This window comes from Tenrec ecaudatus, chromosome X (assembly GCF_050624435.1).
Source record: "Tenrec ecaudatus isolate mTenEca1 chromosome X, mTenEca1.hap1, whole genome shotgun sequence".
Lineage (NCBI taxonomy): Eukaryota > Metazoa > Chordata > Mammalia > Afrosoricida > Tenrecidae > Tenrec > Tenrec ecaudatus.
Genome location: NC_134548.1, coordinates 64,236,934 through 64,252,741, shown reverse-complemented (window position 1 = coordinate 64,252,741; position 15,808 = coordinate 64,236,934).

Sequence of the window (15,808 nt, the reverse complement as noted above, 5' to 3'; positions counted from 1 at the left end):
ATAGTCCAATTGCCCGTTAGCTAACCTAGATAGTCGAAGTGTCCGCTAGTTAACCTACATAGTCCAAGTGCCCGTTAGTTAATCTAGATAGGCCAAGTGCCCGCTAGGTAACCTAGACAGTCCAAGTGCCTGCTAGGTTACCTACATAGTCCAAGTGCGCGTTCGTTAACCTAGAAAGTCCAAGTGCCCGCTGGTAACCTACATTGTCCAAAGGCCCGCTAGGTAACCTTGATAGTCCAAGTGCTTTCTAGTTAACCTACACAGTCCAAGTGCCCGCTAGGTAACCTACATAGTCCCAGTGCCCACTAGGTAACCTATATAATCCAAATGCCCGCTAGGGAAACTACATAGTCCAAGTGCCCATTAATTAACCTAGATAGTCCAAGTGCCCACTAGGGGACGTACATAGTCCAAGTGCCCGCTAGGTAACCTAGATAGTCCAAGTGCGCGCTAGGGTATGTACATATTCTGAGTGCCGGCTAGGAAACCTAGATAGTCCAAGTGCCCGCTAGTTAACCTACATAGTACAAGGGCCCGCTAGTTGACCTAGATAGTCCAAGTGCCCGCTAGTTAACCTAGATAGTCCAAGTGCCCGCTAGTTAACCTAAGTAATCCAAATGTCCGATAGGGATCCTACAGAGTCCAAGTGCCCGCTAGGTAACCTACATAGTCCAAGTGCCCGTTCGTTAACCTAGATAGTCTAAGTGCCCGCTAGGTAAACTAGATAGTCCAAGTGCCCACTAGGTTACCTATATAGTCCAAGTGCCCGTTCGTTAACCTAGGTAGTCCAAGTGCCTGCTAGGTTACCTAGGCAGTCCAAGTGCCCGCTAGTTAACCTACATAGTCCAAGTGCCCGATAGGGAACCTACATAGTCCAAGTGCCCGCTAGGCAACCTACAAAGTCCAAGTTCCCGATGGTAACCTAAATAGTACAAATGCCCGCTAGGGAAACTACATAGTCCAAGTGCCCGCTAGTTAACCTACATAGTCCAAGTGCCCACTAGGTAACATAGACTGTCCAATTGCCCGCTAGTTAACCTAGACAGTCCAAGTACCCGATAAGGAACCTACATAGTCCAAGTGCCCGCTGGGAACCTACATAGTCCAAGTGCTCGCTAGGCAACCTACATAGTCCAAGTGCCCGTTAGTTAACCTAGATAGTCAAAGTGCCTGCTAGGTAACCTAAATAGTCCAAGTGCCCGCTAGGGAACCTACATAGCCCAAGTGCCCGCTAGGTAACCTAGATAGTCCAATTGCCCGTTAGCTAACCTAGATAGTCGAAGTGTCCGCTAGTTAACCTACATAGTCCAAGTGCCCGTTCGTTAACCTAGATAAGCCAAGTGCCCGCTAGGTAACCTAGACAGTCCAAGTGCCTGCTAGGTAACCTAGATAGTCCAAGTGCCCGCTAGGCATCCTTCATAATCCAAGTGCCTGCTAGGTAACCTAGATAGTCCAAGTGCCCGCTAGTTAACCTAGATAGTCCTAGTGCCCGTTAGTTAACCTAGATAGTCCAAGTGCCCACTAGGGGACGAACATAGTCCAAGTGCCCGCTAGTTAACCTACATAGTACAAGGTCCATTAGTTAACGTAGATAGTCCAAGTGCCCGCTATTTAACCTACATAGTAGAAGGGCCCGCTAGTTGTCCTAGATAGTCCAAGTGCCCACTAGTTAACCTAGGTAGTCAAAGTGCGCGCTAGTTAACCTTAGTAGTAAAAATGTCCGATAGGGACCCTACATAGTCCAAGTGCCCGCTAGTTAACCTACATAGTCCAAGTCCCCGCTAGGTAACCTAGACACTCCAAGTGACCATTAGGTTACCTACATAGTCCAAGTGCCCATTCGTTAACCTACATAGTCCAAGTGCCCGCTAGGTAACGTAGATAGCCCAAGAGCCCGCTAGGGAACGTCCATAGTCCAGGTGCCCTCTAGGTAACCTAGATAGTCCAAGTGCCCGCTAGTTAACCTACATAGTCCAAGTGACTGCTAGGTAAACTACATAGTCCAAGTGCCCACTAGTTAACCTAGACATCCAATTGCCAGATAGTTTACCTAGACAGTCCAAGTACCCGATACATAGTCCAAGTGCCCGCTAGGGAACCTACATAGTCCAATTGCCCGTTAGCTAACCTAGATAGTCGAAGTGTCCGCAAGTTGACCTACATAGTCCAAGTGCCCGATCGTTAACCTAGATAGGCCAAGTGCCCGCTAGGTAACCTAGACAGTCCAAGTGCCCGCTAGATTACATACATACTCCAAGTGCACGTTCGTTAATCTAGGTAGTCTAAGTGCCCGTGGTAACCTACATAGTCCAAGAGCCCGCTAGGTAACCTTGATAGTCCAAGTGCCTTCTAGATAACCTACATAGTTCAAGTGCCCGCAAGGTAACCTACATAGTCCAAGTGCCCACTAGGTAACCTAAGTAATCCAAATGCCCGCTAGGGAAACTACATAGTCCAAGTGCCTGCTAGTTAACCTAGATAATCCAAGTGCCCGCTAGTAAACCTTGATAGTCCAAGGGCCCGCTAGTTAATCTAGATGGTCCTAGTGCCCGCTAGTTAACCTAGATAGTCCAAGGCTCCGCTAGTTAATCTAGATAGTACCAGTGCCCGCTAGTTAACCTAGCTAATCCATGTGCGCGCTAGTTAACCTACATAGTCCTAGGGCCCTCTAGTTAACCTAGATAGTCCAAGTGCCCGCTAGGGTACGTACATAGTCCAAGTGCCCGCTAGGTAACCTAGATAGTCCAAGTGCCCGCTAGGGTATGTACACAGTCCAAGTGCCCGCTAGGTAACCTAGATTGTCCAAGTGCCCGCTAGTTAACCTACATTGTCCAAGTGCCTGCTAGGTAACCTAGATAGTCCAAGGTCCTGCTAGTTAACCTACATAGTCCAATGCCCGATAAGGAAACTAAATAGTCCAAGTGCCCGCTAGGGAACCTACATAGTCCACGTGCCCGCTAGGTAACCTAGATAGTCCAATTGCCCGTTAGCTAACCTACATAGTGGAAGTGTCCGCTAGTTAACCTACATAATCCAAGTGCCCGTTCGTTAACCTAGATAGTCCAAGTGACCGCTAGGTAACCTAAGTAGTCAAAATGTCCGATAGGGATCCTACATAGTCCAAGTGCCCGCTGGTAATCTACATAGTCCAAGTGCCCGTTCGTTAACCTAGATAGGCCATGTGCCCACTAGGTAACCTAGACAGTCCAAGTGCCCGCTAGGTTACCTACATAGTCCAAGTGCACGTTCGTTAACCTAGATAGTCCAAGTGCCCGCTGGTAACCTACATAGTCCAAGGGCCCGCTAGTTAACCTAGATAGTCCAAGTGCCCGCTAGTTAACCTAAGTAGTCCAAATGTCCGATAGGGATCCTACATAGTCCAAGTGCCCGCTAGGTAACCTACATAGTTCAAGTGCCCGTTCGTTAACCTAGATAGTCCAAGTGCCTGCTAGGTTACCTAGACAGTCCAAGTGCACGCTAGTTATCCTACATAGTCCAAGTGCCCGATAGGGAACCTACATAGTCCAAGTGCCCTCTAGGCAACCTACATAGTCCAAGTGCCCGTTAGTTAACCTAGATAGTCCAAGTGCCCACTAGGGGACGTACATAGTCCAAGTGCCCGCTAGGTAACCTACATAGTCCAAGTTCCCGATGGTAACCTAAATAGTCCAAATGCCCGCTAGGGAAACTACATAGTCCAAGTGCCTGCTAGTTAACCTAGATAGTCCAAGTGCCTGCTACTAAACCTACATAATCCATGGGCCTGCTAGTTAACCTACATAGTGCAAGGGCCCGCTAGTTAACTTAGATAGTGCAAGTGTCCTCTAGTTAACCTACATAGTCCTCGTGCCCGCTAGTTAACCTAGATGGTCCAAGTGCCCGCTAGGGATCCTTCATAATCCAAGTGCCTGCTAGGTAAACTAGATAGTCCAAGTGCCCGCTAGTTAACCTAGATAGTCCTAGTGCCCGTTAGTTAACCTAGAGAGTCCAAGTGCCCACTAGGGGACGTACATAGTCCAAGGGCCCGCTAGGTAACCTAGACAGTCCTATTGCCAGCTAGTTAACCTAGACAGTCCAAGTACCCAATAGGGAACCTACATAGTCCAAGTGCCCGCTAGGGAACCTACATAGTCCAAGTGCTCGATAGGCAACCTGCATAGTCCATATGCCCGTTAGCTAACCTAGATAGTCGAAGTGTCCGCTAGTTAACCTACATAGTCCAAGTGCCCGATCGTTAACCTAGATAGGCCAAGTGCCCGCTAGGTAACCTAGACAGTCCAAGTGCCCGCTAGATTACCTACATAGTCCAAGTGCACATTCGTTAACCTAGATTGTCCAAGTGCCCGTGGTAACCTACATAGTCCAAGAGCCCGCTAGGTAACCTTGATAATCCAAGTGCCTTCTAGTTAACCTACATAGTCCAAGTGCCCGCAAGGTAACCTACATAGTCCAAGTGCCCACTAGGTAACCTAAGTAATCCAATTGCCCGCTAGGGAAACTACATAGTCCAAGTGCCCGCTAGTTAACCTAGATAATCCAAGTGCCCGCTAGTAAACCTAGATAGTCCAAGGGCCCGCTAGTTAATCTAGATGGTCCAAGTGCCCGCTAGTTAACCTAGATAGTCCAAGTGCCCGCTAATTAACCTAGATAGTCCAAGGTCCCGCTAGTTAATCTAGATAGTTCAAGTGCCCGCTAGTTAACCTAGCTAATCCAAGTGCCCGCTAGTTAACCTACATAGTCCAAGGGCCCTCTAGTTAACCTAGATAGTCCAAGTGCCCGCTAGGGTACGTACATAGTCCAAGTGCCCGCTAGGTAACCTAGATAGTCCAAGTGTCCGCTAGGTAACCTAGATTGTCCAAGTGCGCGCTAGTTAACCTACATAGTCCAAGTGCCTGCTAGGTAACCTAGATAGTCCAAGGTCCTGCTAGTTAACCTACATAGTCCAATGCCCGATAAGGAACCTACATAGTCCAAGTGCCCGCTAGGGAACCTACATAGGCCAAGTGCCCGCTAGGTAACCTAGATAGTCCAATTGCCCGTTAGCTAACCTACATAGTGGAAGTGTCCGCTAGTTAACCTACATCGTCCAAGTGCCCGTTCGGTAACCTAGATAGTCCAAGTGACCGCTAGGTAACCTAAGTAGTCCAAATGTCCGATAGGGATCCTACATAGTCCAAGTAACCGCTGGTAATCTACATAGTCCAAGTGCCCATTCGTTAACCTAGATAGGCCATGTGCCCACTAGGTAACCTAGACAGTCCAAGTGACCGCTAGGTTACCTACATAGTCCAAGTGCACGTTCGTTAACCTAGATAGTCCAAGTGCCCGCTGGTAACCTACATAGTCCAAGGGCCCGCTAGGTAACCTTGATAGTCCAAGTTCTTCTAGTTAACCTACATAGTCTAAGTGCCCGCTAGGTAACCTACATAGTCCAAGTGCCCACTAGGTAACCTAAATAATCCAAATGCCCGCTAGGAAAACTACATAGTCCAAGTGCCCGCTAGTTAACCTAGATAGTCCAAATGCCTTTTGTCAACCTACATAGTCCAAGTCCCCGCTAGGTAACCTACATAGTCCAAGTGCCCGCTAGTTAACCTAGATAGTCCAAGTGCCCGCTAGTAAACCTAGATAGTCCAAGGGCCCTCTAGTTAATCTAGATAGTCCAAGTGCCCGCTAGTTAACTTAGATAATGCATGTGCCCGTGAGTCAACCTAGAGTGTCCAAGGGCCTGCTAGTTAATCTAGATTTTCCAAGTGCCCGCTAGTTTACCTAGATAGTCCAAGTGCCCACTAGTTAACCTAGATCGTCCAAGTGCCCGCTAGTTAACCTAGATAATCCAAGTGCCCGATAGTTAACCTACATAGTCCAAGGGCCCTCTAGTTAACCTAGATAGTCCAAGTGCCCGCTAGGGGACGTACATAGTCCAAGTGCTCGCTAGGGAACCTACATAGTCCAAGTGCCCGTTAGTTAACCTAGATAGTCAAAGTGCCTTCTAGGTAATCTAAATAGTCCAAGTGCCCGCTAGGGAACCTACATAGTCCAAGTGCCCGCTAGGTAACCTAGATAGTCCAATTGCCCGTTAGCTAACCTAGATAGTCGAAGTGTCCGCTAGTTAACCTACATAGTCCAAGTGCCCGTTCGTTAACCTAGATAGGCCAAGTGCCCGCTAGGTAACCTAGACAGTCCAAGTGCCTGCTAGGTTACCTACATAGTCCAAGTGCGCGTTCGTTAACCTAGAAAGTCCAAGTGCTCGCTGATAACCTACATTGTCCAAGGGCCCGCTAGGTAACCTTGATAGTCCAAGTGCTTTCTAGTTAACCTACATAGTCCAAGTGCCCGCTAGGTAACCTACATAGTCCAAGTGCCCACTAGATAACCTATATAATCCAAATGCCCGCTAGGGAAACTACATAGTCCAAGTGCCCGTTAGTTAACCTAGATAGTCCAGTGCCCACTAGGGGACGTACATAGTCCAAGTGCCCGCTAGGTAACCTAGATAGTCCAAGTGCGCGCTAGGGTATGTACATAGTCCGAGTGCCGGCTAGGAAACCTAGATAGTCCAAGTGCCCGCTAGTTAACCTACATAGTCTAAGGGCCCGCTAGTTAACCTACATAGTACAAGGGCCCGCTAGTTGACCTAGATAGTCCTAGTACCCGTTAGTTAACCTAGATAGTCCAAGTGCCCACTAGGGGACGTACATAGTACAAGGGCCCGCTAGTTGACCTAGATAATCCAAGTGCCCGCTAGTTAACCTATATAGTCCGAGTGCCCGCTAGTTAACCTAAGTAATCCAAATGTCCGATAGGGATCCTACAGAGTCCAAGTGCCCGCTAGGTAAGCTACATAGTCCAAGTGCCCGTTCGTTAACCTAGATAGTCCAAGTGTCTGCTAGGTTACCTAGACAGTCCAAGTGCCCGCTAGTTAACCTACATAGTCCAAGTGCCCGATAGGGAACCTACATAGTCCAAGTGCCCGCAAGGCAACCTACAAAGTCCAAGTGCCAGTTAGTTAACCTAGATAGTCCAAGTGCCCACTAGGGGACGTACATAGTCCAAGTGCCACCTAGGTAACCTACATAGTCCAAGTTCCCGATGGTAACCTAAATAGTCCAAATGCCCGCTAGGGAAACTACATAGTCCAAGTGCCTGCTAGTTAACCTAGATAGTCCAAGTGCCTGCTAGTAAACCTACAGAATCCATGGGCCCGCTAATTAACCTACATAGTGCAATGGTCCGCTAGTTAACCTAGATCGTGCAAGCGTCCGCTAGTTAACCTACATAGTCCACGTGCCCGCTTGGTAACCTAGATAGTCCAAGTGCCCGCTAGGGATTCTTCATAATCCAAGTGCCTGCTAGTTAACCTAGATAGTCCAAGTGCCCGCTAGTTAACCTAGATAGTCCTAGTACCCGTTAGTTAACCTAGATAGTCCAAGTGCCCACTAGGGGACGTACATAGTCCAAGGGCCCGCTAGTTAACCTACATAGTCCAAGGTCCGTTAGTTAACCTAGATAGTCCAAGTGCCCGCTAGTTAACCTACATAGTACAAGGGCCTGCTAGTTGACCTAGATAATCCAAGTGCCCGCTAGTTAACCTAGATAGTCAAAGTGCCCGCTAGTTAATCTAAGTAGTACAAATGTCCGATAGGGATCCTACATAGTCCAAGTGACCGCTAGTTAACCTACATAGTCCAAGTCGCTGCTAGGTAACCTAGACAGTCCAAGTGACTATTAGGTTACTTACATAGTCCAAGTGCCCGTTCGTTAACCTACATAGTCCAAGTGCCCGCTAGGTAACGTAGATAGCCCAAGTGCCCGCGAGAAAATGTACATAGTCCAAGTGCCCTCTAGGTAACCGAGATAGTCCAAGTGCCCGCTAGTTAACCTACATAGTCCAAGTGCCTGCTAGTTAAACTACATAGTCCAAGTGCCCACTAGGTAACATAGACCGTCCAATTGCCCGCTAGTTAACCTAGACAGTCCAAGTACCCGATAGGGAACCTACATAGTCCAAGTGCCCGCTAGGGAACCTACATAGTCCAGGTGCTCGCTAGGTAAACTACATAGTCCAAGTGCCCACTAGGTAACTTAGACAGTCCAATTGCCCGCTAGTTAACCTAGACAGTCCAAGTACCCGATAGGGAACCTACATAGTCCAAGTGCCCGCTGGGAACCTACATAGTCCAAGTGCTCCCTAGGCAACCTACATAGTCCAAGTGCCCGTTAGTTAACCTAGATAGTCAAAGTGCCTGCTAGGTAACCTAGACAGTCCAAGTGCCCACTAGGTTACCTACATAGTCCAAGTGCCCGTTCGTTAACCTAGATAGTCCAAGTGCCTGCTAGGTTACCTTGACAGTCCAAGTGCCCGCTAGTTAACCTACATAGTCCAAGTGCCCGATAGGGAACCTACATAGTCCAAGTGCCCGCAAGGCAACCTGAAAGTCCAAGTGCCAGTTAGTTAACCTAGATAGTCCAAGTGCCCACTAGGGGACGTACATAGTCCAAGTGCCCGCTAGGTAACCTACATAGTCCAAGTTCCCGATGGTAACCTAAATAGTCCAAATGCCCGCCAGGGAAACTACATAGTCCAAGTGCCTGCTAGTTAACCTAGATAGTCCAAGTGCCTGCTAGTAAACCTACATAATCCATGGGCCCGCTAGTTAACCTACATAGTGCAATGGCCCGCTAGTTAACCTAGATTGTGCAAGTGTCCGCTAGTTAACCTATATAGTCCATGTGACCGCTTGATAACCTAGATAGTCCAAGTGCCCGCTAGGGATCCTTCATAATCCAAGTGCCTGCTAGTTAACCTAGATAGTCCAAGTGCCCGCTAGTTAACCTAGATAGTCCTAGTACCCGTTAGTTACCCTAGATAGTCCAAGTGCCCACTAGGGGACGTACATAGTCCAAGGGCCCGCTAGTTAACCTACTTAGTCCAAGGTCCGTTAGTTAACCTAGATAGTCCAAGTGCCCGCTAGTTAACCTACATAGTACAAGGGCCCGCTAGTTGACCTAGATAGTCCAAGTGCCCGCTAGTTAACCTAGATAGTCAAAGTGCCCGCTAGTTAACCTAAGTAGTACAAATGTCCGATAGGGATCATACATAGTCCAAGTGACCGCTAGTTAACCTACATAGTCCAAGTCGCTGCTAGGTAACCTAGACAGTCCAAGTGACCATTAGGTTACCTACATAGTCCAAGTGCCCGTTCGTTAACCTACATAGTCCAAGTGCCCGCTAGGTAACGTAGATAGCCCAAGTGCCCGCGAGAAAATGTACATAGTCCAAGTGCCCGCTAGTTAACCTACATAGTCCAAGTGCCTGCTAGGTAAACTACATAGTCCAAGTGCCCACTAGGTAACATAGACCGTCCAATTGCCCGCTAGTTAACCTAGACAGTCCAAGTACCCGATAGGGAACCTACATAGTCCAAGTGCCCGCTAGGGAACCTACATAGTCCAAGTGCTCGCTAGGTAAACTACATAGTCCAAGTGCCCACTAGGTAACTTAGACAGTCCAATTGCCCGCTAGTTAACCTAGACAGACCAAGTACCCGATAGGGAACCTACATCGTCCAAGTGCCCGCTGGGAACCTACATAGTCCAAGTGCTCCCTAGGTAACCTACATAGTCCAAGTGCCCGTTAGTTAACCTAGATAGTCAAAGTGCCTGCTAGGTAACCTAGACAGTCCAAGTGCCCACTAGGTTACCTACATAGTCCAAGTGCCCGTTCGTTAACCTAGATAGTCCAAGTGCCTGCTAGGTTACCTAGACAGTCCAAGTGCCCGCTAGTTAACCTACATAGTCCAAGTGCCCGATAGGGAACCTACATAGTCCAAGTGCCCGCAAGGCAACCTGAAAGTCCAAGTGCCAGTTAGTTAACCTCGATAGTCCAAGTGCCCACTAGGGGACGTACAAAGTCCAAGTGCCCGCTAGGTAACCTACATAGTCCAAGTTCCCGATGGTAACCTAAATAGTCCAAATGCCCGCCAGGGAAACTACATAGTCCAAGTGCCTGCTAGTTAACCTAGATAGTCCAAGTGCCTGCTAGTAAACCTACAGAATCCATGGGCCCGCTAGTTAACCTACATAGTGCAATGGCCCGCTAGTTAACCTAGATCGTGCAAGTGTCCGCTAGTTAACCTACATAGTCCACGTGCCCGCTTGGTAACCTAGATAGTCCAAGTGCCCGCTAGGGATCCTTCATAATCCAAGTGCCTGCTAGTTAACCTAGATAGTCCAAGTGCCCGCTAGTTAACCTAGATAGTCCTAGTACCCGTTAGTTACCCTAGATAGTCCAAGTGCCCACTAGGGGACGTACATAGTACAAGGGCCCGCTAGTTTACCTACATAGTCCAAGGTCCGTTAGTTAACCTAGATAGTCCAAGTGCCCGCTAGTTAACCTACATACTACAAGGGCCCGCTAGTTGACCTAGATAGTCCAAGTGCCCGCTAGTTAACCTAGATAGTCAAAGTGCCCGCTAGTTAACCTAAGTAGTACAAATGTCCGATAGGGATCCTACATAGTCCAAGTGACCGCTAGTTAACCTACATAGTCCAAGTCGCTGCTAAGTAACCTAGACAGTCCAAGTGACCATTAGGTTACCTACATAGTCCAAGTGCCCGTTCATTAACCTACATAGTCCAAGTGCCCGCTAGGTAACGTAGATAGCCCAAGTGCCCGTGAGAAAATGTACATAGTCCAAGTGCCCTCTAGGTAACCGAGATATTCCAAATGCCCGCTAGTTAACCTACATAGTCCAAGTGCCTGCTAGGTAAACTACATAGTCCAAGTGCCCACTAGGTAACATAGACAGTCTAATTGCCCGCTAGTTAACCTAGACAGTCCAAGTACCCGATAGGGAACCTACATAGTCCAAGTGCCCGCTAGGGAACCTACATAGTCCAAGTGCTCGCTAGGTAAACTACATAGTCCAAGTGCCCACTAGGTAACTTAGACAGTCCAATTGCCCGCTAGTTAACCTAGACAGTCCAAGTACCCGATAGGGAACCTACATAGTCCAGGTGCCCGCTAGGGAACCTACATAGTCCAAGTGCTCGCTAGGTAACCTACATTGTCCAAGTGCCCGTTCGTTAACCTAGATTTTTCAAGTGCCTGCTAGGTTACCTAGACAGTCCAAGTGCCCTCTAGGTAACCTAGATAATCCAAGTGCCCGCTAGTTAACCTACATAGTACAAGTGCCCGCTAGGCAACCTATATAGTCCAAGTGCCCGTTAGTTAACCTAGATTGTCCAAGTGCCCACTAGGGGACGTACATAGTTCAAGCGCCCGCTAGGTAACCTACATAGTCCAAGATCCCGATGGTAACCTAAATAGTCCAAATGCCCGCTAGAGACACTACATAGTCCAAGTGCCTGCTAGTTAACCTAGATAGTCCAAGTGCCCGCTAGTAAACCTACATAATCCATGGGCCCGCTAGTTAACCTACATAGTGCAAAAGCCCGCTAGTTAACCTAGATCGTGCAAGTGTCCGCTAGTTAACCTACATAGTCCTCGTGCCCGCTAGTTAACCTAGATAGTCCAAGTGCCCGCTAGGGATCCTTCATAATCCAAGTGCCTGCTAGTTAACCTAGATAGTCCAAGTGCCCGCTAGTTAACCTAGATAGTCCTAGTGCCCGTTTGTTAACTTAGATAGTCCAAGTGCCCACTAGGGGATGTACATAGTCCAAGGGCCTGCTAGTTAACCTACATAGACCAAGGTCTGTTAGTTAACCTAGATAGTTCAAGTGCCCGCTAGTTAACCTAGATAGTCAAAGTGCCCGCTAGTTAACCTAAGTAGTACAAATGTGTGATAGGGATCCTACATAGTCCAAGTGCCCGCTAGTTAACCTACATAGTCCAAGTCTCTGCTAGATAACCTAGACAGTCCAAGTGACCATTAGTTTACCTACATAGTCCAAGTGCCTGGTAGGTAAACTGCATAGTCCAAGTGCCCACTAGGTAACATAGACAGTCCAATGCCCGCTAGTTAACCTAGACAGTCCAAGTACCCGATAGGGAACCTACATAGTCCAAGTGCTCGCTAGGTAAACTACATAGTCCAAGTGCCCACTAGGTAACCTAGACAGTCCAATTGCCCGCTAGTTAACCTAGACAGTCCAAGTACCCGATAGGGAACCTACATAGTCCAAGTGCCCGCTGGGAACCTACATAGTCCAAGTGCCCATTAGTTAACCTAGATAGTCAAAGTGCCTGCTAGGTAACCTATATAGTCCAAGTGCCCGCTAGGTAACCTAGACAGTCCAAGTGCCCGCTAGGTAACCTACATAGTCCATGTGCACTTTCGTTAACCTACATAGTCCAAGTGCCCGCTGGTAACCTACATAGTCTTAGGGCCCGCTAGGTAACCTTTATAGTCCAAGTGCCTTCTAGTTAACCTACATAGTCCAAGTGCCCGCTAGGTAACCTACATAGTCCAAGTGCCCACTAGGTAACCTAAATAATCCAAATGCCCGCTAGGGAAACTACATAGTCCAAGTGCCCGCTAGTTAACCTAGATAGTCCAAGTGCCCGCTAGTAAACCTAGATAGTCCAAGGGCCCGCTAGTTAATATAGATTGTCCAGGTGCCCGCTAGTTAACCTAGATCGTCCAAGTGCCCGCTAGTAAACCTAGATAATCCAAGTGCCCGATAGTTAACCTACATAGTCCAAGGGCCCTCTAGTTAAGCTAGATAGTCCAAGTGCCCGCTAGGGGACGTACATAGTCCAAGTGCTCGCTAGGCAACCTACATAGTCCAAGTGCCCGTTAGTTAAACTAGATAGTCGAAGTGCCTGCTAGGTAACCTAAATAGTCCAAGTGCCCGCTAGGGAACCTACATAGTCCAAGTGCCCGCTAGGTAACCTAGATAGTCCAATTGCCCGTTAGCTAACCTAGATAGTCGAAGTGTCCGCTAGTTAACCCTCATAGTCCAAGTGCCCGTTCGTTAACCTAGATAGGCCAAGTGCCCGCTAGGTAACCTAGACAGTCCAAGTGCCTGCTAGGTTACCTACATAGTCCAAGTGCACGTTCGTTAACCTAGACAGTCCAAGTGCCCGCTGGTAACCTACATAGTCCAAGGGCCCGCTAGGTAACCTTGATAGTCCAAGTGCCTTCTAGTTAACCTACATAGTCCAAGTGCCCGCTAGGTAACCTACATAGTCCAAGTACCCACTAGGTAACCTAAATAATCCAAATGCCCGCTAGGGGAACTACATAGTCCAAGTGCCCGTTAGTTAACCTAGATAGTCCAAGTGCCCACTAGGGGACGTACATAGTCCAAGTGCCCGCTAGGTAACCTAGATAGTCCAAGTGCGCGCTAGGGTATGTACATAGTCCGAGTGCCGGCTAGGAAACCTAGATAGTCCAAGTGCCCGCTAGTTAACCTACATAGTACAAGGGCCCGCTAATTGACCTAGATAGTCCAAGTGCCCGCTAGTTAACCTAGATAGTCCAAGTGCCAGCTAGTTAACCTAAGTAGTCCAAATGTTCGATAGGTTTCCTACATAGTCCAAGTGCCCGCTAGGTAACCTACATAGTTCAAGTGCCCGTTCGTTAACCTAGATAGTCCAAGTGCCTGCTAGGTTACCTAGACAGTCCAAGTGCACGCTAGTTATCCTACATAGTCCAAGTGCCTGCTAGGTAAACTACATAGTCTAAGTGCCCACTAGGTAACATAGACCGTCCAATTGCCCGCTAGTTAACCTAGACAGTCCAAGTACCCGATAGGGAACCTATATAGTCCAAGTGCCCGCTAGGGAACCTACATAGTCCAAGTGCTCGCTAGGTAAACTACATAGTCCAAGTGCCCACTAGGTAACTTAGACAGTCCAATTGCCCGCTAGTTAACCTAGACAGACCAAGTACCCGATAGGGAACCTACATCGTCCAAGTGCCCGCTGGGAACCTACATAGTCCAAGTGCTCCCTAGGTAACCTACATAGTCCAAGTGCCCGTTAGTTAACCTAGATAGTCAAAGTGCCTGCTAGGTAACCTAGACAGTCCAAGTGCCCACTAGGTTACCTACATAGTCCAAGTGCCCGTTCGTTAACCTAGATAGTCCCAGTGCCTGCTAGGTTACCTAGACAGTCCAAGTGCCCGCTAGTTAACCTACATAGTCCAAGTGCCCGATAGGGAACCTACATAGTCCAAGTGCCCGCAAGGCAACCTGAAAGTCCAAGTGCCAGTTAGTTAACCTAGATAGTCCAAGTGCCCACTAGGGGACGTACATAGTCCAAGTGCCCGCTAGGTAACCTACATAGTCCAAGTTCCCGATGGTAACCTAAATAGTCCAAATGCCCGCCAGGGAAACTACATAGTCCAAGTGCCTGCTAGTTAACCTAGATATTCCAAGTGCCTGCTAGTAAACCTACAGAATCCATGGGCCCGCTAGTTAACCTACATAGTGCAATGGCCCGCTAGTTAACCTAGATCGTGCAAGTGTCCGCTAGTTAACCTACATAGTCCACGTGCCCGCTTGGTAACCTAGATAGTCCAAGTGCCCGCTAGGGATCCTTCATAATCCAAGTGCCTGCTAGTTAACCTAGATAGTCCAAGTGCCCGCTAGTTAACCTAGATAGTCCTAGTACCCGTTAGTTAACCTAGATAGTCCAAGTGCCCACTAGGGGACGTACATAGTACAAGGGCCCGCTAGTTAACCTACATAGTCCAAGGTCCGTTAGTTAACCTAGATAGTCCAAGTGCCCGCTAGTTAACCTACATAGTACAAGGGCCCGCTAGTTGACCTAGATAGTCCAAGTGCCCGCTAGTTAACCTAGATAGTCAAAGTGCCCGCTAGTTAACCTAAGTAGTACAAATGTCCGATAGGGATCCTACATAGTTCAAGTGACCGCTAGTTAACCTACATAGTCCAAGTCGCTGCTAGGTAACCTAGACAGTCCAAGTGACCATTAGGTTACCTACATAGTCCAAGTGCCCGTTCATTAACTTACATAGTCCAATTGCCCGCTAGGTAACGTAGATAGCCCAAGTGTCCTCGAGAAAATGTACATAGTCCAAGTGCCCTCTAGGTAACCGAGATATTCCAAGTGCCCGCTAGTTAGCCTACATAGTCCAAGTGCCTGCTAGGTAAACTACATAGTCCAAGTGCCCACTAGGTAACATAGACAGTCCAATTGCCCGCTAGTTAACCTAGACAGTCCAAGTACCCGATAGGGAACCTACATAGTCCAAGTGCCCGCTAGGGAACCTACATAGTCCAAGTGCTCGCTAGGTAAACTACATAGTCCAAGTGCCCACTAGGTAACTTAGACAGTCCAATTGCCCGCTAGTTAACCTAGACAGTCCAAGTACCCGATAGGGAACCTACATAGTCCAAGTGCCCGCTGGGAACCTACATAGTCCAAGTGCTCCCTAGGCAACCTACATAGTCCAGGTGCCCGTTAGTTAACCTAGATAGTCAAAGTGCCTGCTAGGTAACCTGAATAGTCCAAGTGCCCGCTAGGGAACCTACATAGTCTAAGTGCCCGCTAGGTAACCTAGATAGTCCAATTGCCCGTTAGCTAACCTAGATAGTCGAAGTGTCCGCTAGTTAACCTACATAGTCCAAGTGCCCGTTCGTTAACCTAGATAGGCCAAGTGCCCGCTAGGTAACCTAGACAGTCCAAGTGCCTGCTAGGTTACCTACATAGTCCAAGTGCACGTTCGTTAACCTAGACAGTCCAAGTGCCCGCTGGTAACCTACATAGTCCAAGGGCCCGCTAGGTAACCTTGATAGTCCAAGTGCCTTCTAGTTAACCTACATAGTCCAAGTGCCCGCTAGGTAACCTACACAGTCCAAGTACCCACTAGGTAAC